Here is a 24,153-nt window from a genome sequence, read left to right on the forward strand (position 1 = left end):
TTGATACTGTATGACAGGCACTTGGGATACAAATGAAAGTAAAAATAAATCATTTCAGTCATTGTGAAGCTTACTGGGTAATATTAGAAATATGACTATACATCTGGAAGGCCTAAAGCAAGACACTAAAACACTACTAATGCTAAGAAACTAACTTTAAAATGGCTGTCACAAAAAAATTCACCTTTTGAAATAAGCTAAACATGTACATGGAATCTGTGGAACTCTTATAACAGCCAAACAATAACAAGTTAGAAAGTATAAAAAGAGATATCAGTCACAATAGCATCAATATGTAAAGACTTAAAGGAAATAATTTAATGAGAAAATTATAATCTACATAAAAATGCTAAGATAGACAAGCCGGCACAGTGGCTCATGCCTATAATCCCAGCACTTTGGGAGGCCAAGGTGGGCAGATCATGAGGTCAGGAGATTTGAGACCATCTTGGCTAAAATGGTGAAACCCCATCTCTATTAAAAATACAAAAAAAAAAAAAAAAGCCAGCTGTGGTGGCATGTGCTTGTAGTCCCAGCTACTTGGGAGGCTGAGGCATGAGGATCACTTGAACCCAGGAGGCGGAGGTTGCAGTGAGCCAAGATCACCACACCTCACTCCAGCAAAAATAAAATGTTAGGCCGGGCGCGGTGGCTCAAGCCTGTAATCCCAGCACTTTGGGACGCCGAGGCGGGCGGATCACGAAGTCAGGAAACCGAGACTATCCTAGCTAACATGGTGAAACCCTGTCTCTACTAAAAATACAAAAAATCAGCCGGGCATGGTGGCACACACCTGTAGTCCCAGCTACTTGGGAGGCTGAGGCAGGAGAACCACTTGAACCCGGGAGGCGGAGGTTACAGTGAGCTGAGATTGTGCCACTGCACTCCAGCCTGGGTAACAAAACGAGACTCTGTATCAAAAAAAAAAAGATGGCAAAATACACATTTTCAAATGAGAAAAAAAAAAACTGTTATGGGAAGACATGCACTGGAAGAAATAGCAGAGGGAGCTCTTCAAAGTAAAAGGAAGATTACCCGACCCCAACTGAAACACAGATGCAGAGGGAGCCTGGCCCAAAATACAACTTTTATATGTACTGGGTAACCCAAAAATGTGTATGACTCACTTTACTGCAGTGGTGTAGAACCAAACTCGCAATATCTCCAAAGTATGCCTGTAATATTTTACAGCAGCCCTAGGAAAAAACATATACCATCCAATAAGAATTGCTGTAAACTCTACAAATAATTAGAAGAAATGAGTTTTCCACAAACTGACATCAAACTGTGGGTTCACAGTATTACTTGTTCTTTACAAATAGGGCAATCATACACCCCAGTTAACAAGTAACAGTCCTGGCCTAAAAGCACCCCCTTTGATTCTCAAAAGTGACCTCCTTTGGTTAATAAATTGCATGGTCATCCTATTTATGAACCCACTTAGAATACCCTTCTGTCTGTTCACCTTCAAATCCTACCCTGTTAAAAAATGAAGTGACACCTGACCCGTCTTCCCCACTGACAGGGTAATTCTCTCTCCAGTTCCTGTAGCTTTTTATAAATACAGCCATTATAATACTCACATCCTATTACAATGACTTGCTTACATGTCCACCCCATGCTCTTAGCCACAGCGCCAGGAACTGAGCAGGTACTCAACAGATAAGTTTCTCAAATGATTCATCAGAAAACTGACAAAGTACCTGCAGAGACAGCGTTCTTTCACTTGTGTCCCTTACAGAATCTCCTGGGCCCAGTAAAGGTGGGAGTAAAAAATTAAATAGCAAACAACTAACTTGACAAGCAGTGATTCTCAGCTTTTAGTGCACATCAGTATCACTTGGAAGACTCGTTAAAACACAGAGTTTTTTAACTAGTCCCACCCCAGAGTTTCTGATTCCACTGGGATAGGGCCTGAGAATTCGAATTTAACAAGTTTCCAGGTAATACTTCTAGGAACTACCTCTGAGAACCACAACTATAAAGAAAACACAATTGTGAAAAGGTCCATTTCTTTTCACAGCTTCGTTCCTAATGGGAGACTCCCTTTTCTGAATATGACAGAGTAGCTTGTGGCTGACCAACACTTCTGCAGAGAACAAGATACACTATACTAGAAGCATCTAGATTCTAGAAAAAGAGAAACTTCAGAGATGAGATGACATTCTACAAACAATTTTTTCCCTAGTGCATTTGCTGATTCTCAGATAAAAGGCCAAGAAACCAGATTCTGCTGAGGCAGAGGAACCATGAGAGAGTTTCTGGAAGAGATAAAAATCAAGACTTTTTTTTTTTTTTTTTAATTGAGACAGAGTCTCACTATCACCCAGGCTGGAGTGCAGTGGCACAGTCATGGCTCACCGCACTCATTGAACACCTGGGCTCAAGTAATCTTGAGCCTCAGCCTTCTGAGTAGTTGGTACCATTAGTTCATGCCACCACACTTGGCTGATTTTTTAGTTTAGTTTTTTTTTTTTTTAAGATAGATGGCCGGGCGCGGTGGCTCAAGCCTGTAATCCCAGCACTTTGAGAGGCCGAGGAGGGTGGATCATGAGGTCAAGAGATCAAGACCATCCTGGTCAACATGGTGAAACCCCGTCTCTACTAAAAATACAAAAAATTAGCTGGGCATGGTGGCGCGTGCCTATAATCCCAGCTACTCAGGAGGCTGAGGCAGGAGAATTGCCTGAACCCAGGAGGCGGAGGTTGCGGTGAGCCGAGATCGTGCCATTGCACTCCAGCCTGGGTAACAAGAGCAAAAACTCCATCTACAAAAAAAAAAAAAAAAAAAAAAAAGATAGATGGGGTCTTTGTTGCCCAGGCTGGTCTTGAACTCCTGGGCTCAAGTGATCCTCCCACCTTGGCCTCCCAAAATGCTGGGATTACAGGTGTGAGTCAATGTGCCCAGCCTAAGATTATGACTTTTGTGGCTCAAGGGCCCAGTGAAATACGAGTCAAAATGTGGGCTTAACACAAGGCTGGCTGGGCTTAACACAAGGCTGGTTTTCCCCTGAAGACACAGCCCAAATTCTACACCCACGTAGAGAAGGCTTCAAAACAAAACTGAAGGCCTCTGAAAAAGAATATCATCATCCAGACCGTTACTGTATTCACAGTGCCTCACATTCAGATAACTAAAAACCAACAGGAAAAGCAGGTAACAGAAACAGAGGCTCAGATGATTTATACTTGATTTTACCAGGAAGACTTATTTAATGGTAAGTATGTTTTTAAAAACAGAAAAAAAGAGGAAAGGCCAGGCACGGTGGCTCACACCTGTAATCCCAACACTTTGGGAGGCTAGGGTGGGTGCATCACTTGTGGTCAGAGTTTGAGACCAGCTTGCCCAACATGGTGAAACCCTGTCTTTACTAAAAATAAAAAAAATTAGCCAGGTGTAGTGGCGTATGTCCGTAGTCCCAGCTACTCATGAAGCTGAGGCAGGAGAACTGCTTGAACCTGGGAGGTGGAGGCTGCAGTGAGCCAAGTTCACACCATTGCATTGCACTCCCGCCTTGGCAACAAAGTGAGACTCTTTCTCAAAAAAGAAAAAAGAAAGAAAGAGACAAAACACATAAAAAGATTAAGAATTTTAGCCAGGTGCAGTGGCTCATGCCTGTAATCCCAGCACTCTGGGTGGCCGAGGTAGGTGGATCACGAGGTCAGGAGTTCAAGAATAGCCTGGCCAGGATGGTGAAACCCTGTCTTGACTAAAAATACTAAATTAACTAGGCATGGTGGCAGGCACCTGTAATCCCAGTTACTTGGGAGGCTAAGGCAGAGAACTGCTTGAACCTGGGAGGCAGAGGTTACAATGAGCTGAGATGGCTCCACTGCACTCCAGCCTGGGAGACAGAGAGTCTGTCTCAAAATAAATAAATAAATAAATAAATAAGAATTTCAACTGCAAATTGGAATATTTAAGTGTCAAACTGAAATTCTAGATCTGAAAAGTATTACTAAAAGAATTCAAAGGCTGTATTTAACAGCAGAACAAACACAGAAGAGTCTTTTTAGGTCAGATTCTTCTCCAAATACACGTAAAGCATTCGCTGAAGAATGAAACTGAAATCTTGGCGTTTCACTGATCTAAATGGCAGAATCACTATCATAATCACTATTGCCTATGTTTGGGGCTGGATCTGGCTGGGGCTGGCACTGGTTGCACCTGCAGTCCAACTGGATACCCAGTTTTTCTGTCAGAATCTAAAAAACCTCAAAACAATTTCAACTTATTTCTCAAGCACCATTTTACGTGTATAGGATATTTAAATGTACCAATATATTTATAGCACTAGAACAATGTATATCTTTTTATTTATTTATTTATTTTGAGATGGAGTTTCACTCTTGTTGCCCAGGCTGGAGTGCAATGGGTGATCTTGGCTCCCTGCAACCTTCACTTCCCAGGTTTAAGTGATTCTCCTGCCTCAGCCTCCCGAGTAGCTGGGATGACAAGCATGTGCCACCACGCCCGGCTAATTTTATGTTCTTAGTAGAGACAAGGTTTCTCCATGTTGGCCAGGCTAGTCTCAAACTCCCGACCTCAGCTGATCCATCCACCCTGGCCTCCCAAAGTACTGGGATTACAGGCGTGAGCCACCACACCCAGCAAAAAATGTGTATCTTGCAATGCATTGAGTTACTAGACAGAAGTATTGAAAAGACAAAAATCCCTCTTTAAGGAAACAGCTTACTTCCTTTAAGTGCTCTTACAGGTAATGAAAAAACTGTGTCTGCAATTTGTTCCCTAATATGTCAAAAACCGAAAGTAGGCTCTTGAGAGAAAGTCGTGTCTACTCAATATAGCTGATATTTAAAGAACTTAAATACTGAATTTCAGTACTGTTTCTGTCATGAGACATTGTATTTCCTGGGGCCACTGTATTTCCAGACAACATCATAACAACGTTTTAAAGAAGCATGAGCAGTTGGCATATGGATATGAAAGCACTTTGCTACTGCAGTTCTCATAAATGGTATTAAAAAGTGTCCATTCGCCGGGCGCGGTGGCTCAAGCCTGTAATCCCAGCACTTTGGGAGGCCGAGGCGGGTGGATCACGAGGTCGAGAGATCGAGACCATCCTGGTCAACATGGTGAAACCCCGTCTCTACTAAAAATACAAAAAAAAAATTAGCTGGGCGTGGTGGTGCGTGCCTGTAATCCCAGCTACTCAGGAGGCTGAGGCGGGAGAATTGCCTGAACCCAGGAGGCGGAGGTTGCGGTGAGCCGAGATCGCGCCATTGCACTCCAGCCTGGGTAACAAGAGCGAAACTCCGTCTCAAAAAAAAAAAAAAAAAAAAAAGTGTCCATTCATGATTATACAACATTTTAAATCCTAGACAAATAAAATCTACACGCTTATCTCACTGCAACCTCAACCGCAATGGCCAATTTACACAAATAAAAATATAATCCAACTTGCTAAATAGGTGCCAAGCATATTATCTTGTGAGGCATCAGTTAGAAATTTTAGACATTCTATTTTATTAGCTTATTGTTTTGTTTTGCTTTTTTTTTTTAATTTTTTTTTTAAGAGACAGAGTCTTGCTTTGTTGCCCAGGCTAGAGTATAGTGGTTATTTACAGACACAATCATAGCACACTACAGCCTCTAACACCTGATCTCCAGCAATCCTCCTGCCTCAGCCTCCCAAGTAGCTGGTATTACAAGTGCTCAACTCCTCGCCTGGTTCTGTTTTTTTTTTTTCACACTTCATATTTGCTTTCTAATATTCTATTCAAAACTTTCGTCACCGGCACAACTCCTTTTTTAGAAACACATTTAGGTAACAATGTCAAAAGCTTTATGGGCCGGGCGTGGTGGCTCAAGCCTGTAATCCCAGCACTTTGGGAGGCCGAGGCGGGTGGATCATGAGGTCAAGAGATCGAGACCATCCTGGTCAACATGGTGAAACCCCGTCTCTATTAAAAATACAAAAAATTAGCTGGGCATGGTGGCGCAAGCCTGTAATCCCAGCTACTCAGGAGGCTGAGGCAGGAGAATTGCCTGAACCCAGGAGGCGGAGGTTGCGGTGAGCCGAGATCGCGCCATTGCACTCCAGCCTGGGTAACAAGAGTGAAACTCCGTCTCAAAAAAAAAAAAAAAAAAAGCTTTATGGATATACAATTAAGGAAAGACAGCATTACAATAACTACATATAGGCAAGGACAGTTTCACCCACTGTTTACTGAGTAGGGGTGAATAGGGATGGTCTCTCTCCATTAGCACGATGCCTGGCTCCTGCTAGCATTTGATAAATTTGAACCATTATTACTTGTTGAAAGTGCAACTCTTCAGCTGGAGCAAAATACAGATAAAACAACTTACTGGACATTTCATCTAAGATGAGTGGATCTGTTCCCACATTAAAAATAAATCATAGGCCTGGGCTTTCTAAGCCAATGCTCTCTGTGCTAGCACTTAGATCCCACAACCTACTTCCAGAAATGAATCTTCAATCTGGTATTCCCTCAGCCCATCTCTGTATAGAGGTGAGATAGATTTCATTCAAATATGTTCCCCTGTCAGATACACACTGGGTCATGCCACCAGCGGGGCTTCAGTGGAGGAAATCATGCTGAGCCTCAAGGCCTGATATCAATGACCAGGAGTCTCAAGGAACCCAGCCGGCACGACGATAGCAGCCTTGCTCGTATGATATAAAACATTTTGGAGTGTGCCCAGAAGCAGGGTGACAGAAAGCTCTGTGAGGGTTTCAATGAGGTGCTGTAACAGTGCAGACTTGCGAACAGATTGTTCTAATCAGGAAGTTCAAATTAGAGAACTGGAAAATCAGCTCTCTTAACCAAGTTATTTAGCATAAAATTAAATTGATAGTGAAGATATAAAGTGTAATCACCAAGTAAACCTCTATTCTGTCATAGCTTTCTTGCTTCAGAACTGCAACTGAAAAGATTATTTCAGCTGCAGTTTCATTAAGATGGTACCAGATTTCGAGCTGGGTAGATGTTTGCATGGCATCCTTAAACTAGCTGTTATGATTTTTTTCTTTGAGTTAATTAGAATAAAGTGATTTTCTTTCAAAAAACAAACAAATATGTGCCCTTGTCAGATTCTTCCATAGTGATACCCCTATGATAAAGCACACCTGTGTAAACATATGGCTCCATGATTCACTAACAACAGAAAACAGATGTACTCAAGGAACTTGTCAGGAAGCACAAACTCAAACCCGACCGCTGATAAATTCATTACAAAAGATCCATGGAGAAAATTTGGAAGGTAGCTGAGGAATGTGCAACTCACCCACTTCTCTAGATACTCTAAAACAGATCCTTTAATCAGTCTAGAGATCTAAGTTCTCGGATCACGTTATTTTGGAGGCAAGAGAAATGCTTTTACAGAATGTTTTGACGTTATGTCACCGTCTTACACAATAAGGCAATGAGGAGTTTTACTAAAACAAAAAGTAAAACTCAACACACAGCCCTTTGAAAGGCATGTTGTAAAGTGTCTCTGGGAATTCAAAGGAGAAACTGATCTCTTTTATAGTCACTGAAACATGTAACTGACTGTATTTCTCTCTGAATTGGCTACTGACAAGCAAAGCCAAATTTGTGGCCCTCTAACACGTAAGACTTCAGTCCAAGTGCTCTGTGAACACAGCTCATTCCTGTTTCCATTTTAATTTCCCCTCAGTCCTGAATTCCTCATCACAGACTTATCTCTGTATGTTACCAACAGTATGTCGTATGTATCTTTGTAAGTCATTACAAATCCTTTCTGGAACAAGATGTGTAAAAAGTAAATGATACGTTACACTTAAAAAAATATAGCACAGGCCGGGCGCGGTGGCTCAAGCCTGTAATCCCAGCACTTTGGGAGGCCAAGGCGGGTGGATCACGAGGTCAAGAGATAGAGACCGTCCTGGTCAATATGGTGAAACCCCGTCTCTACTAAAAATACAAAAAATTAGCTGGGCGTGGTGGCACATGCCGGTAATCCGAGCTACTCAGGAGGCTGAGGCAGGAGAATTGCCTGAACCCAGGAGGCGGAGATTGTGGTGAGCCGAGATCGCGCCATTGCACTCCAGCCTGGGTAACAAGAGCGAAACTCAGTCTCAAAAAAAAATATATATATATATAGGCCGGGCGCGGTGGCTCAAGCCTGTAATCCCAGCACTTTGGGAGGCTGAGGCGGGTGGATCACAAGGTCAAGAGATCGAGACCATCTTGGTCAACATGGTGAAACCCCGTCTCTACTAAAAATACAAAAAAAATAGCTGGGCATGGTGGTGCGTGCCTGTAATCCCAGCTACTCAGGAGGCTGAGGCAGGAGAATTGCCTGAACCCAGGAGGCGGAGGTTGCGGTGAGCCGAGATCGCGCCATTGCACTCCAGCCTGGGTAACAAGAGCAAAACTCCGTCTCAAAAAAAAATATATATATATATATATTTTTTTTCTTATTATGCTATATATATATAGCACTATATATATATATAGCACAATAAGAAAATATTTTCTATGTTCTATTTCTAATTGCATTTTCTTTTATGTGCTCCAAAGTGCCTTCTTTAGGAAAAATCAAGGGCTTAAAATTAGAAAATTCTAACAGAGGAACTACAAAAATAAAACATTTTCATTATGTATTTTTAACTGCAAGCACGAAGAAAATTATAAATATACCCCTATGTGAAAATCCCCCAGAAGCCATTTTTAATTTTAGAATACAGACCAAATCACCATAAATTCAATTATGGTTGCATATTTATTTTGAATGGGAACTGAATAGACTAGCTTTGAATGTGGTTCGTAAGATCTTTTTACAATTCCTCCTAAGTTGTTCTGTGCCTAGCATAGAGATGCTGCCAACCATTCCTTAGGGTGAGACAGCAGAGAATTTAGAGCTCTCAGAACTCTTGTTGCATTCCTGCTTCAGAGATTTTCAGCAATCTCCTCACTGCTACAGGGAGAAAATAAAAAGCTTGACACTCCCTCAGTTTATAACATTTTACTCGCTCATGAACACATACTTATTCTGATTGTAACTCTGACTTTTAACCTGATTAATTGATTATAATCATGGTTCTTGGCCCTCCTAGTAACCATTACCAAGAGAACTATGCTACCAGAAACAAATTTAAATATTCCATTAGGGCCAGGTGCGTTGGCTCACACTTGTAATCCCAGCACACTGAGAAGCCAAGGTGGACGCATAAACTGAGGTCAGGAGTTTGAGACCAGCCTGGCCAAGGTGGTGAAACCCTGTCTCTACTAAAAATACAAAAATTGCCGGGCGCAGTGGCTCAAGCCTGTAATCCCAGCACTTTGGGAGACTGAGGCGGGTGGATCACCAGGTCAAGAGATCGAGACCGTCCTGGTCAACATCATGAAACCCCGTCTCTAGTAAAAATACAAAAAATTAGCTGGGCATGGTGGCGTGTGCCTGTAATCCCAGCTACTCAGGAGGTTGAGGCACGAGAATTGCCTGAACCCAGGAGGCGGAGGTTGGGGTGAGCCGAGATCGCGCCATTGCACTCCAGCCTCGGTAACAAGAGTGAAACTCCATCTCAAAAAAAAAAATCAGCTGGGTGAGGTGACAAATGCCTGTAATCCCAGCTACTCAGGAGGCTGAGAAAGGAGAATCACCTGAACCCAGGAGGCGGAGGTTGCAGTAAACTGAGATAGAGCCATTGCACTCCAGCCTGGGTGACAAGAGTGAAACTCCATCTAAAAAGAAAAAAAAAATTAGCTGGGTTGCAGGTAAGCTGAGATCACATCATTGCACTCCAGCCTGTGAGCAATGACAAGAGTGAAACTCCGTTCCCCCCGCCAAGCTATTCAGGTGGCTAAGGCAGAAGAATTGCTACAACCAGGGAGGAGGAAGTTGCAGTGAGCTGAGATCGCGCCACTGCATTCCAGCCTGGGTGACAGAGTGACACTTGTCTCGAAAAACAGAAAAAAACAAGTTCTACTATAAATAAATATTATACTTCCTATCCTCTGACAGCAACTTCATAGAAAACAGAAATTTCACAGGGAACTTGAAAACAGCACCTTAAAAGTATAATCTGTTCCTAAAGCATTTTAGGAGCTTTATCCAAACATCAAACAAATAAACATAAGTTAAACAGTACTAAGTGGGACAAAAAGAAGTTACCTGGTTTTCACGTTTATATATTGTAACAATAGTCCACATTATTTAAACTCACTTCAGCCATGTGAAATAACACATATAATGTTTCTACAGTGCTTTATGATAGATGTATGCATTTAATAAGACTTTCAAAATGTTTGGCCTCTACTATGAAACTTTTTATGGAGACAGGGTATCACTCTGCCACCCAGGCTGGAGTGCAGTGGCTTGATAACAGCTCACTGCAGCCTGGAACTCCTGGACTCAAGTGATCCTCCCACTTCGGACTCACAAAAGTATTGGGACTAGCCGGGCGCGGTGGCTCAAGCCTGTAATCCCAGCACTTTGGGAGGCCGAGGCGGGTGGATCACAAGGTCGAGAGATCGAGACCAACCTGGTCAACATGGTGAAACCCCGTCTCTACTAAAAATACAAAAAATTAGCTGGGCATGGTGGCGCGTGCCTATAATCCCAGCTACTCAGGAGGCTGAGGCAGGAGAATTGCCTGAACCCAGGAGGCGGAGGTTGCGGTGAGCCGAGATCGCACCATTGCACTCCAGCCTGGGTAACAAGAGTGAAACTCCGTCTCAAAAAAAAAAAAAAAAGTATTGGGATTACAGGAATGAGCCAACGTGCCCAGTCTATAATGTGATAACTGTGTTGATGAGCTAAGAAGCCACTTGGTACCATTTCTATTCTGAATCACAGGTATTAGGGTAAACAGGTATTTCCTACATTTTAGGGATAGGTCATCTCTGCTGGAGATGTTTGCTCTGCAACCAATAAAACCAGAAATTAAATTCACACAGTCAAGATTGAAATTCTATGCCTCTAGCCAAACACCGATTAAGTAATCAGGATCTTAGTTATTTTTTGGGTTTTTTTTTTTGAGACCAAGTCTTGCTCTGTCACCCAGGCTGGAGTGCAATGGCACCAATCTCAGCTCACTGCAACCTCTGCCTTCCGAGTTCAAGCAATTCTCCGGCCGCAACCTCTCCAGTAGCTGGGATTACAGGTGCCTGCCACCACGCCCGGCTAATTTTTGTATTTTTAGTAGAGATGAGGTTTCACCACATTGGCCAGGCTGGTATCAAACTCCTGACCTTAGGTGATCTGCCTGCCTCAGCCTCCCAAAGTGCTGGAATTACAGGCATGAGCCACCATACCTGGCCAGGATCTTAGTTCTACATGTAGGCATCACTGTAGGAATTCACTCAGGATGGTAGCAAAAATATTAAGGGAAAAATAGTAGAGAGAGTTATAGTATATAGTCTCAAACTCTTCTGGAAGGCCTAAGGGCTTTTTCATAGTTTCAGTAGAAGTTTCAACTTAAAGCAGCCTAAATCCCCTTTACATTTAGTTAATAAGCAAATCAAATAGCTAGGGTACGTGGAGGAGTTTATCTAACTAACTTGTTTACTCAAATGGTCTTAAGACTAACCTTTGAGCTGATGACCCTCTCAGTGGGAGGTGAACCAGGGAGATGACCCTCTAATGGTGTCTGTTTTGGGTACTGGAACCGATACTTTAATCTTCACGTGAATGGCGTTGACTCAAGCCTTTGTCAATTAAACTTTACTAAATAAATGCAAGTCTTTGGCTGGTGGGGGACAGCAGTTGCAACTGTTTACAGCGGTCTCCAGGGAGTCTCTAAGAAGCTGCAGGGACCCTCAGCCAAACTGGCAAAGCAAACTATCTGTGTATCAGTGTACCTTATTCACCTGTTGCTGAGTCAAGGTCTGCAGAACAGATCCCCACAGGTAGTGACCCTGATACAATGAGTAAGTACTGGTAACATTTTTTTTCATTGAAAACCAGCCAAAAAAAAAAAAAAATCAAAGAATTAATGAATTATTCTTATCAAATCAAATAAATGCAAAGATAGAAATGCAGAATTCCTGTTTACAAATTAGCTGGGTTAGACAGCCTTACAGAAAGAAACAACTAGTAAATGAGCATATATTCAATTCAAGAACCTTTTTTTCTTTTGTAGAGATAAAGTCTTGCTTTGTTGCCCAGGCTGGTCTCCAACTCCTGGCCTCAAGCAATCCTCCCATCTTGGCCTCCTAAAGTTCTGGGATTACAGGCCTGAGCCACCATGCCTGGCCTCACTTCAAACATGTAATGAGCAGGGGAGATAAAAATACAATACAGCAATAAGTAGCCAGGCTTGGTGGCACACACCTGTAGTCTCAGCCACTTGGGAGGCTGAGATAGAACTGCTTGAACCCAGGAGGCAGAGGTTGCAGTGAGCAGAGATCACAACACCGTGCTCCAGCCTGGTGACAGAGAGAGACTTTGTCTCCAAAAAAAAAAAAAGAAAAAAAAAGAAAGGTAAATAAGGCCAGGCGCAGTGGCTCACGCCTGTAATCCCAGCACTTTGGGAGGCTGAGGCGGGTGGATCATGAGGTCAAGAGCTCAAGACCATCCTGGTGGCGCATGCCTGTAATCCCAGCTACTCAGGAGGCTGAGGCAGGAGAATTGCTTGAACCCAGGAGGCGGAGGTTGCGGTGAGCCGAGATCGCGCCATTGCACTCCAGCCTGGGTAACAAGAGTGAAACTCTGTCTCAAAAAAAAAAAAAAAAAAAAAAGAAAGGTAAATAATCAAGCACTATACTGAAAACAATCCTTATCAGCCACACAGCAGCCTGTGTGTAAGAGCTACATAAAATTCCATTTTAGGGCTGGGTGCAGCAGCTCATGTTTGTAATCCCAACACTTTGGGAGGCTGAGGCTAGAGAATCACTTGAGGCCAGGAGTTCCAGGCCACCCTGGCAACATATAGAGATTCCATCTCTCCAAAAAAATTTAGCCAGGCAGGCTAAATTAGTAGGTGGCAGGCCTGTGGTCCCAGCTATTTGGGAGGTTCAGACAGGAGAATCGCTTATGCCTGGGTGGTGGAGGCTACACTGAGCTACAGTGAGCTGTGTTCACACCACTGCATTCCAGCCTGGGCAACAGAAAGAGAGACTCATTTTAACCACACAACGACCCAGCTAAAGTCCCTTCCCTGGTTCTGTCACCATCAGATAAAGCCTAAGCTCCTGTATCTGTCTTGCACTTTTTCACTTTAACAGTAACCACCCTCCAGGCTCAGTGGCCCATGCCTGTAATTTCAGCACGTTGGAAGACTGAGGTGAGAGGACTGCTTGAGTCCAGGAGTTCAAGACCAGCCTGGACAACACAGCAAGACTCCATCTTCATAAAATATTTAAAAATCAGCTGGGCGTGGCAACACACATTTGCAGTCCCAATTACTCTGGAGGCTGTGGTGGGAGGATCACTTGAGCGCAGGCAGTTGAGACTTCAGAGACTCACGATCGTGTCACTGTACTCCAGTGACAAAGTGAGACTCTGTCTCTAAATTAATAAATAAATAAGCAAGCAAGCAAGCAAGCACCTCCTTGCAGTTACTGGCCTTCTCCCCTAAGGTTCCCCCCTCTCCCTCGATGAACCTTGTAGTGTGAATGTTACTCATTCCTCAAGGCACCTGCAGAAAGTATTCCCTGACCCCTTCCAGGCTCTATGCCCAGCAGCCTGGTCTAAATGCCCAGCTCCTTCCTTGTTGCTCCATCTTAGCTCACACTCCTTACCACAATGTTTTAAAAGTATCTTGACTGTCCCTTCTCCTCAGCTGGCTAACATCTAGAGAGCAGAGACATGACTGCTTGGAAAGACATTAAAAATTCAAATCCTGAACATTTTTTAATCCTGCGGCTATGAATCACTAACTCTTAAGAGCAAAATGTTATTTATCATTAAATATTAACAACATAATCAAATTTTCTTGCATCTCTGGCAAGTTTCTTGGTACAACAACTTTAAGGAACAGACTTTAACAGCAGTTAAAGCCGCACAGTGGCTCACGCCTGTAATCCCAGCACTCTGAGAGGCGGAGAAGGGAGGATGACTCAAGGCCAGGAGTTTGAGACCAGCCTCGGCAACAGGGCGAGATCTCATCTCTAAAAAATACATACATACTACGTACATACATACAAAGCAGTTTTACGTTTAGAGAAAGAAAAGTATCTCTCCAAGCCAAAAACCAACTCCCAAAGTGCTGCCGCCGTAAACCCGTCCTGGGAAAATTTCCCACCTAATCGCAAAGGCAAAACGAGCCTACCGGCGCCCGTGGCACACTTCCCAACCGCGAGGACTGGCCACCCGCGCCGAGACACCGCCAGCCGCCTGTGACCTCGTCTCCAAAGCGGCTGCGTGCCTCCCTCTCCTCTCCCTGAACTTCCGTGATGGGCACCGCTCGGCTCTCCTCCCCGACGGTTCGGAAACGGGGCCTTCGGCTCCGAACCCCAGCGCTCGGCCACGGGGTGGAAGTCAGGACCACAGGCTCCAAACCCCCTGCCAACTCCGGGACGCTGCCTTCCCCCAGGGCGACGCCGGATCGAGTCCTGGCGCCCCCGTCGCGATCGGGGTAGCTGCAGCCCGGGTGCGAGCGTCGCAGCCCGGCGCGTTCCGGGGAGGTCCCGGGAGCGGCCCCGCGCGAACCCAGGTCCGGGCCGAGGGGAGCCGCCGGGGAGGGAGGCCGTCGGGGATCGGCCGGGCGCTGCGGGTCCCGGCACCCGGCGCCTGGGACGGGGAGGCCGCGCGCCGTGAGGACGGAGGAGCCGAGGGCGGCCCGGAACCGGGAGGGCGGCGCTGACGGGCTCGGAACGGGCGACGAAGGGCGGCGGGAGGCCCCGACGCGCACCTGCCCCGGCCGCGCGGACGGCACGGACCCACCGACCCGCCGCCCCCGGCCCGACGCGCCCCGCCGCCCGGCCCCCAGCGCCGACAGCCGCGCCGCCCTCGGCCCCCGCCCGTCCGCTCCGTACCTCGCCCGCGGCTCCGCCGGCGTCCACACCACCGCGCGCCCGGCGTCTCTCGGGCAGGTCTGGGCTCCCGGGCCCGCTCCCGCCTCACACCCACCCTCCCGCTCGCCCCGCCCCCGGCACCGCCACCGCACGCACGTTACGCACGGCGCGCAGACGTCACTTCCGGGGCCGAGGGCGCCTTACGGGCGGAAGTGCGGCGCGGGGCGCGACGCCGTCCTGACGCCCGCGAACGAGGAGAAGGGGGCCGCGTCCTCGCTGAAGTTGCGGCGTTGGGGAGCCCCGGGGAAGCCGGCGTTTCCCAGTCTGTGGGTCAGTCCCGCGCTTCCGGCTTCCGACGCGCAGCAGCCCGAGGGCGACGCTGGGAGCGCGGCGGTAACCGGAATGGGAGGTGACGCGGGGCCGCCACGCCGAGGGACGCTTCGGACTCGGACCTCTCAGCCCTCCCGGACCCTGGGACGTGACAGGTGTTCCAGCTGGAGGATCTTCAGGGGTCGGTCGATCCAAAAGCAGCTGAGTCTTTGGGAGGCTCAGGCGGGAGAATCGCTTGATGCCGGGAGTTCGAGACCAGCCTGGGCGACAGACCGAGAGCTCGTCTCGACAAAAGGAATTTTAAAAATGAGCCGAGCATGATGGCTCGCACCTGTAGTCCCAGCTACCTGGGAGGCCGAGGTGGGAGGATCGCTCGAGCGCCCAGGAAGCTGAGGCAGCGGACATCCCTCCGCGGACCTGCAGCCCGGTGACAGCAGAGCAAGACCCTGCCTCAAAAAAAAAAAAAAAAAAAAACCAGCATAACCGAGACCTAGAAGTTAAGTAAATTAGCCATTATCACAAAGTAGTCATGGTTGAGGCACAAACAAAATCCTGTTTGCGTGATTTTTTTTTCTTTGTTTTTTTGAGACGGAGTCTCGCCCTGTCTCCCAGGCTGGAGTACAATGTCGCCATCTCTGCTCACTGCAACCTTCGCCTCCCGGGTTCAAACGATTCTCCTGCCTCAGCCTCCTGAATAGCAGGGATTACAGGTACACGCCACCACACCTGGCTAATTTTTTTGTATTTTTCGTAGAGAGAGGGTTTCACCATGTTGACCAGGCCGGTTTCAAAATCCTGACCTCAAGTGATCCCCTGACCTTGGCCTCCCAAAATGCCAGGATTACAGGCTTGAGCCACCGTGCCTGGCTACATTTTTGTATTTTTAGTAGAGAGAGTTTCACCATATTGGCCAGGCTAGTCTCGAATTCCTGACCTCAAGTGATCCACCCTCCTTCATCTCCCAAAGTGCTGGGATTACAGACATGAGCTACTGCGACCAGCCCTAATTTCTCAGTCTTTGTTCATTATTGGTAAAGTGAGGATTAAATTATTTGTTTCTCAAATTCTTCCTGAGTGCCTGTGTGTGCTAGGCTGAGGGTACAACACAGTATTAAAAAAAAGTATGACCGGGCACAGTGGCTCACGCCTGTATTCCCAGCAGAGAGGCTGAGGCAGTGGATCACCTGAGGTCGGAAGTTTGAGACCAGCCTAACCAACACGGAGAAACCCCATCTCTACTAAAAATACAAAATTAGCTGGGCATAGTGGCACATGCCTATCACCCCAGCTACTCTGGAGGCTGAGGCAGGAGAATTGCATGAACCCGGGAGGCGGAGATTGCAGTGAGCAGAGCCATTACACTCCAGCTTGGGCAACAAGAGCGAAACTTCATCTCAAAAAACAACTCCATCTCAAAACACACACACCCTGTGCTGAAGAGGTTACTGTCTAGTGCCCATGCTTAGGAGGTGGAGGAGCCAATAAACAATAAATTACAGTAGTACATTAGATGGTGATAATCACTATTAACCAAAAGACAGAGTAACATTTACTTTAAAGATCTTAACTGACTCTTGTGATTACAGAATCCAGCAGGCAACACACCATATGGTAAACTATCTTTGCATTCCAGGAATATATCCCACTTGATCACAGTCTATAAACTTTTTCTTTTTTGAAACAGAGTCTTGATCTGTTGCCCAGGCTGGAGTGCAGTGGCATGATTTTGGCTCACTGAAACCTCTGCCTCCCAGGTTCAAGCAATTCTCGTGCCTCAGACTCCCAAGTAGCTGGGATTACAAGTGCCCACCACCACACCCGCTAATTTCTTTTTTTTTTTTTTTTTTTTGTATTTTTAGGAGAGAGAGTGTTTCACCATTTTGGCCAGGTTGGTCTGGAACTCCTGACCTCAAGTGATCCACCTGCTTCAGCCTCCCAAAGTGCTGGGGTTTCAGGCATCAGCCTCCACACCTGGTCTTGTATAATCCTTTTAATAACATTCTGTTAACTTCAATTTGGCAGTGTTTTCCCTTTTTTTAATTTAATTTTTTAAAATATTTATTTTCTAGAACGGCTCTTACTCTGTCACCCAGGCTGGAGTGCAGTGGTGCAATTAATTGTGGCTCACTGCAGCCTCCACTTTCTGGTTGCAGTGATCCTTCCACCTCAGCCTGCCAAGTAGCTGGGACCACAGGTGTGTAAGAACACACCCAGCTAATTTTTCTATTTTAGCTAGAGATGGGTTTTTGCTATGTTGCCCAGGCTGGTCTCAAACTCCTGAGCCCAAGTGATCCACCTGCCTTGGCCTCCCTAAGTGCTGGGATTACAGGCATGAGCCACTGTGCCCCGGCCAGTTTGGCAGTGTTTTGTTATTGTTGTTGTTGGAGTTTCACTCTTGTTGCCCAGGCTGGAGTGCAATGGTGCGATCTTGGCTTACTGCAATCTCTGCCTCCCAGGTTGAAGCGATTCTCCTACCTCAGCCTCCAGAGTAGTTGCGATTACAGGTATGTACCACCACACCCAGCTAATTTTGTATTTTTAATACAGATAGAGTTTCTCCATGTTGATCAGGCTGGTCTCCGACTCCTGACCTCAGGTGATCCACCCACCTCGGCCTCCCAAAACGCTGAGATTACAGGCGAGGCATGAGCCACCATGCCTGGCCTTGGCAGTGTTTTCTTGATAATTTTTTTTATCAGTATTCATAAGCAACATTGGTTGGCTGTTTTCTTCTAGTGCCTTTGTCTGGCTCTAGTTTGAAGGCAATGCTGGCCTCGTAGAATGAATTAGAAAATATTTCCTGCCAGGCACGGTGGCTCAAGCCTGTAATCCCAGCACTTTGGGAGGCCGAGGCGGGTGGATCACAAGGTCGAGAGATCGAGACCATCCTGGTCAACATGGTGAAACCCCGTCTCTACTAAAAATACAAAAAATTAGCTGGGCATGGTGGCACGTGCCTGTAATCCCAGCTACTCAGGAGACTGAGGCAGGAGAATTGCTTGAACCCAGGAGGCAGAGGTTGCGGTGAGCCGAGATAGCGCCATTGCAGTCCAGCCTGGGTAACAAGAGCGAAACTCCATCTCAAAAACAAAAAAAAAAAGAAAATATTTCCTTCTCTTCAAGTTTTAGAGTTTGCAAAGGCCTGGCATGAATTTTCTTTTTCTTTTTTTTTTTTTTTTTGAGACGGAGTTTCACTCGTTACCCAGGCTATAGTGCAATGGTGCGATCTCGGCTCACTGCAACCTCCGCCTCCTGGGTTCAGGCAATTCTCCTGCCTCAGCCTCCTGAGTAGCTGGGATTACAGGCTCGTGCCACCATGCCCAGCTAATTTTTTGTATTTTTAGTAGAGACGGGGTTTCACCATGTTGACCAGGATGGTCTCAATCTGTTGACCTCGTGATCCACCTGCCTCGGCCTCCCAAAGTGCTGGGATTACAGGCTTGAGCCACTGCGCCTGGCCATGAATTTTCCTTTAAATATCTGGTAGAATTCACTGGGAAAGCCATCCAGTCAAGGGAATTTCTTTGTTGAGAGGATTTTAATTAATACTTTAATTTTCTTACTAGTTATAGGTTTACCCATATTTTCAGTTTCTTTGTGATTCAGTCTTGATAGGTTTTGTCTTTCTAAAGATTTGTCATTTCATTTGATTATTCAGTTTGCTGGCGTACATATATTTATTGTATTCTCTTATAATTAATTGCTATGAAGTCACAGTAATGGCCTCATTTTCATTTCTGATTTTGGCTATTTGAGTCTTGTTTTTTTCTTAGTCAATCTAGCTAAAAATATGTCAATTTTGCTGACCTGTAATAAAACTTTTTTTTTTTGAGACGGAGTCTTGCTGTGTCGTCAGGCTGGAGTGCAGTGGTGTGATCTCAGCTCACTGTAACCTCTAACTCCTGGGGTCAGACAATTCTCCTGCCTCGGCCTCAGGAGTCTGGGACCACAGTCTCGTGCCACCACACTGGAATGCAGTGGTGCAATGCACTGCAAACTCCCTCTCCCAGGTTCAAGCAATTCTACCTCACCCTCCCAAGTAGCTGGGATTACAGGCCTGCACCACCACGCTTGGCTAATATTTGTATTTTTAGTGGTGATGGGCTTTTGCTGTGTTAGGCTGGTCTTGAACTCCTGACCTCAGGTGATCCCCTTGCCTCAGCCTCCCAAAATGCTTCTGGGATTATAGGTGTGAGCCACTGCCCCTGGCTTTATTTTTAAATATAGATGCTTACAGCCATACATTTCCCTCTGAGCACTGCTTTAACTGCATCCTGTAAGTTTTGGTATGTTGTGTTTTCATTTTTATTCATCTCAAAGTGTTTTCTAATTTCCTGTATAATTTCATTTTCAATCACTGATTGTTTAAGAGTGTGTTTACTTTTGGGCCAGGTGCGGTGGCTCAAGCCTGTAATCCCAGCACTTTGGGAGGCCAAGGCGGGTGGATCACGAGGTCAAGAGATCGAGACCATCCTGGTCAACATGGTGAAACCCCGTCTCTACTAAAAATACAAAAAATTAGCTGGGCACGGTGGCTCGTGCCTGTAATTCCAGCCACTCAGGAGGCTGAGGCAGGAGAATTGCCTGAACCCAGGAGGCGGAGGTTGCGGTGAGTCGAGATCATGCCATTGCACTCCAGCCTGGGTAACAAGGTCGAAACTCCGTCTCCAAAAAAAAAAAAAAAAAAAGAGTGTGTTTACTTTCCACATATTTGTGAGTTTTTGAGTTTCCCTTGTTACTGATTTCTAGTTTAATTCCATTGTGATTATAAAATACTTAGCACTTTGCATACTTTCAGTCTTTTAAAACATTAATACTGGCCGGGCGCGGTGGCTCAAGCCTGTAATCCCAGCACTTTGGGAGGCTGAGGCGGGTGGATCACGAGGTCAAAAGATCGAGACCATCCTGGTCAACATGGTGAAACCCCGTCTCTACTAAAAATACAAAAAAAAATTAGCTGGGCATGGTGGCGCGTGCCTGTAATCCCAGCTACTCAGGAGGCTGAGGCAGGAGAATTGCCTGAACCCAGGAGGCGGAGGTTGCGGTGAGCCAAGATCGCGCCATTGCACTCCAGCCTGGGTACCAAGAGCGAAACTCTGTCTAAAAGAAAAAACAAACAAACGAAAAAACCAAACAAACATTAATACTTGTTTTACAGCCTAATACACTGTATACTCTGGACAATGTCCGAAGTGATCTTGAAAAGAATGTGCATTTTGCTGTTGTTGGGTGTCTATATGTCTGTTAGATCTAATTGAACTCTCATGTTGTTCAAGTGCTCTCTTTCCCATTGATCTGGTCTCTGGTGGTTGCATTATTAAAAATGAGTTAATCAGGTCTCCAGTGATCACTGTGAAACTATTTCTCCCTTCAGTTCTATCCTTTTTTGCTTCATGTTTTGGAGCTCTTCATGTTTTGGAGTTGTAAGGTACATGTATGTTTTAAATTATGGTATCTTCCTGTTGGATTAAACTTTTTATCAGTATAGAATTCCCTGGTTTCTCCTAACCATTTTTGGCTTAAAACCTATTTTGCCTAACATATGGCCACTCCTGGTCTCATTTGGTTACTTTTTGCATGGAATTTATTTTTCCATTCTTTTGTTTTCAATCACTTTGTGTCTTTGTATCTAAAGTGAGTCTCTTATAGGCAGTATATAGATGGATCATGTTTTATTATTATTATTTTTACATCTCCCAAGGCTCTGTCATCTACCTTTTTATTTAATACATTCCAGCAATCTCTGCTGGGCTCAGGTGATCCTCCCACCTCAGCTGCCTGAGTAGCTTGGACTACAGGCACATGCCGCCACGCACAGCCTATGTTCTTCTTATTCTTTTTTTTTTTGGCTTAAATAACAGCAGTTTATTTCTGTTGGTTATGGGGTCTAGAAATACAAGGTAAGATCACAGTACTGGCAGGTTTTGTTTCTGCTGAGGCCTTTCTCCTTGGCTTATAGATGGTCACCTTTTCACTGTGTCCTCACATGCTCTGTGAGCATGCATCCTTGCTGTCTCTGTGTGTGTCCAAAGTTCCTCTTATTATAAAGTCACCAGTCAAATTGGATTAGGACCCATCCTAATGGCATCATTAAATTCACCTCTTTAGAGACCCTATTTCTAAATACAGTCACATTCTGAGGTACTGGGGTTAGGACTTCAACATATGAATTTGGTGGGGATCCCAATTAAGCCTATAACATAATCATAAATTACTTAAAAACTAAATAGCATAGTGATATAGAATAAGCAGGCAGAAGTGAGAGTTTGGAAGCCTAGGGAGACCTTGATAAGATGATGACATTAAGTTGAGACCATAAGGGACTCAGGGTGAAGCCATGCAGGAAGGGAGAGAAGAAAGATGACGAACAGTTCTGGAGGTTGGGCAGGACTTAAGTGACTCTCAGACTAGCAACTCATCCAAATGTGAAAGCTCTCGGGACTCAGAAAACAGTAGGACTAAGCAAAAATGCAGCACCAGTGCAGAAGTTTTGGCTTCTCATGTAGCTCATATCGTATCTCCCAGTTAGAAGGTTTTATTTGTATTTAATGTAGAATCCCCCTTGCTGTGATACAAACCTGTATCCTCCTGTTCTGTCCCAAGGAACAAGTCTGTTTATTTATTGGAATGCTCTTATTTATCTTTTCTGCAAGTTGTTTTGGCTTTTCTCTGCGACTGGATCTGGGTAACCTGGCAGTACAGAGCCAGGCCCTGGGCTTCAAGACGGACAAACCAAGGCTCAAGATACAGACATGCCCCCACTCTGCTCCCCGCCAGCCTAGGGACTCAGCTGGGCTAGGTAGTCGGCTTTGTCAGACTCTTCATCTGGGAAACAGTGACAGATTCTGGTTAAATTTAGCGCTGAGTATGGTATCTATTTAATAATTGTTAAGGTTTTCTAAAAATTAAATCCTCTGTACTTCTCTCAAGCTTTGGAGCCTAAACTAGAAATCGTACTGAAATCAAAGTCCAATTTCTGCCTCTTATGTTTCTTTACATTGTATTTCAGTTCATGATGTTTGTTCATTTTCTGGACAGTTAAATAGCAGCTTGGACTCAAGTTCACTATGAAGTTCACAATTACTCCTTGGCCATGTGCAGCCAACATAGTGGCATGCTCCAGCCATTCCTTTCCTCATTTTGGTCACCTACTAACCTCCGGGTTGCTCCCTAAATCCAACAGTGTGTGGGCACTTGGCACACAGTGGGTCTTCATGCTGGACATCCATGACAACGGCCCATTTGATTTGTTTTGTTTTGTTTTTTGAGATAAAGTCTCACTCTGTTGTCCAGGCTAGAGTGCAGTGGCATGATCTCGGCTCACTGCAACCTCTGGCGACTGGTTCAAGAGATTCTGCTGGCCGGGCGCGGTGGCTCAAGCCTGTCATCCCAGCACTTTGGGAGGCCGAGGCGGGTGGATCACGAGGTCGAGAGATCGAGACCAACCAGGTCAACATGGTGAAACCCCGTCTCTACTAAAAATACAAAAAATTAGCTGGGCATGGTGGCGTGTGCCTGTAATCCCAGCTACTCAGGAGGCTGAGGCAGGAGAATTGCCTGAACCCAGGAGGCGGAGGTTGCAGTGAGCCGAGATCGCGCCATTGCACTCCAGCCTGGGTAACAAGAGCGAAACTCCGTCTCAAAAAAAAAAAAAAAAAAAAAAAGAGATTCTGCTGCCTCAGCCTCCCAAGTAGCTGGGATTACAGACATGGACCACCACACCCAGCTAACTGTCCATTTGATATTCTCACCTTCTGGCTTCTAACTGCCACCTCCCATCATAGAGTTAGGTAGAGTTGATCCTGTCCAAAATCTAGTCTTAAGGAATCCCCATCTGATGACCATCATCTCACTGCCTTAATACCCTGTGTCCTACGCTTGCTTTCAGACCCTGTCAGGCTTTGGACCTGTAGACCTTTCCCAGTTGCAGAGTCCAGAAACTGGCTCCTGTCTTCCTGCTTCTTTACTTCATCCAGGTCCCACTACTCCAGCCACACTCCCGCAGGTTAGCCCCATCCTTTGATGCTCACTGCTCAAGCGCTGCCGCTCCCTGTCATCCTGCCGGGACCCCCCAGCTATCTGGCTTCCTCTCTCTGCCATGATGATCGTTGGGCCTTGTGAGACAAATGAAAAGAGTTACTACAACTCACCAGAGCTGGTTTTCTCACTGCAACCAGGTCCTCGGTGCTGCCTGGGAATTCTGCTTGTCCTCATGCCGTTTCCCCTCCCCCACAATGGCTAGCCCAAAATGCCACAACTTTGCTCCTGCCCCCTCCCCCCCGGCTTTTTTTTTTTTGAGACAGTCTCACTCTGTCACCAGGCTGGAGTGTAGTGGCGCGATCTCAGCTCACTGCAACCTCCGCCTCCTGGGTTCAGGCAATTCTCCTGCCTCAGCCTCCCAAGTAGCTGGGATTACAGGCGCACGCCACCACGCCCAGCTAATTTTTGTATTTTTAGTAGAGATGGGGTTTCACCATGTTGGCCTGGATGGTCCTGATCTCCCGACCTCATGATCCGCCCGCCTCGGCCTCCCAAAGTGCTGGGATTACAGGCATGAATCACCGCCCCTGGCCTGATCCAGCCCCTTTCTTGACCTGCCTATTTCTTTATAGTTAACCTTTATTTGCTGGAGAACTCCCAACAGAAGAGGACAGAGATTTACCTAGGCTGACGTGGGCTCATGCCCACCTGAAACATAGACGAAGCTAGAGTAACTCCGGAAGGGTCCTCAAGAGGCCCACCTCCCTTTCAGGGCAGGAGTTCAGCTGCTTGTCTCAGAGAAGAGGCTGTCGTGTTGTGTGGGGAATCCCCAAATATACTACATTTTAAGCAGAAATAAAAAATACTTGCTGGCAAAGTAGGGGTCAGAGAAGAGATGAGTGCTCATCTCTAAAAAAGAAAGGCACAGCACCCAGG

At 45.8% G+C, this 24,153-nt stretch overlaps 1 protein-coding gene across 8 annotated transcripts in view; it reads right to left on the bottom strand.

The window, feature by feature from the left end:
- The window catches only part of RABGEF1 (RAB guanine nucleotide exchange factor 1), a 75,676-nt gene extending 60,637 nt beyond the window's left edge, over positions 1-15,039 (bottom strand). For 4 of the 8 annotated variants that reach the window (XM_039460624.2, XM_039460621.2, XM_039460623.2 and 1 more), the window contains exon 1: positions 14,929-15,039. The gene's annotated coding sequence lies outside the window, so the exon portion shown is untranslated. Of the gene's footprint in view, positions 1-1,127; positions 1,197-14,222; positions 14,240-14,928 lie in introns of those variants that run through there. The other 4 variants (XM_074390727.1, XM_039460625.1, XM_074390728.1 and 1 more) reach the window with 3 other exon arrangements.
- Positions 15,040-24,153: the final 9,114 nt, after the last annotated feature.

The sequence above is a fragment of the Saimiri boliviensis genome, chromosome 20, assembly GCF_048565385.1.
Source record: "Saimiri boliviensis isolate mSaiBol1 chromosome 20, mSaiBol1.pri, whole genome shotgun sequence".
In the NCBI taxonomy this organism is placed as follows: domain Eukaryota; kingdom Metazoa; phylum Chordata; class Mammalia; order Primates; family Cebidae; genus Saimiri; species Saimiri boliviensis.